Source organism: Nannospalax galili, unplaced genomic scaffold (assembly GCF_000622305.1).
Source record: "Nannospalax galili isolate Female #2095 unplaced genomic scaffold, S.galili_v1.0 scaffold1233, whole genome shotgun sequence".
Lineage (NCBI taxonomy): Eukaryota > Metazoa > Chordata > Mammalia > Rodentia > Spalacidae > Nannospalax > Nannospalax galili.
In genome coordinates this window covers 1,052,344-1,053,124 of record NW_008333791.1, presented here as the reverse complement: position 1 = coordinate 1,053,124, position 781 = coordinate 1,052,344, and positions in this window count along the sequence as shown.

Here is a 781-nt window from a genome sequence, read left to right as displayed (position 1 = left end):
CAGAAGAGAATAGCGGTTACATACCAGCCTTCTGAACTCAAGGCCTGGTCTGTACCCCCACCCCCATCCTCACCCTCACCTTTAGTATTCTTGTCAACCACCTGTACTATACCTTGATTTCCTCAATCTGATATGTTCCACCTTATCTCTTGTCCCTGCTGGATCTAGCTGGATGCCACTAAATTTGGTGAATATGTATTTATGTTATCTATGTGTTCTGTATCACAGAAAACTAGAAGACTGTTTTTTTGTTTTGTTTTGTTTTGTTTTTAATTTGGTGGGTTTTGGGGAGGGGTTGTTTTATTTTGTTTTTGGTTTTTTTGTTTGTTTGTTTGTTTTGTGTGGTTTTTTTTTGTCTTTTTGAGACAGGGTAACCCAGCTGGCCTGGAACTCACTATATAGACCAGGCTGGCCTTGAACTCACAGAGATCTGCCTGCCTTTGCCTCCCAAGTGCTGGGATTAAAGTCATGCGCCACCACGCCTAGCTTCCTTTTGAGAAATTTAAGTTCTGTCAACTTTGTGATTTTCTTTAAATGCTTTCCAAGCTTTTGGATGTTTTATGTCCCAAGAATCTTTGACATGACATCAGGTGGGGCTCTTTTGTAAGTATCCAGCTATGTTTGCTTTTCCCTCCAGATGGACTCAGTTCTTAGCCATAGTACATTTTCATAACACCTCTACCAGAGGGTAAGATGATAAGAAAAAAATAAGAAATGGATGCTTATTTTCTGGTTCCTCCTGGTTTTGCCCTCAATCCCAACTTACCAAAGAAAGATGATG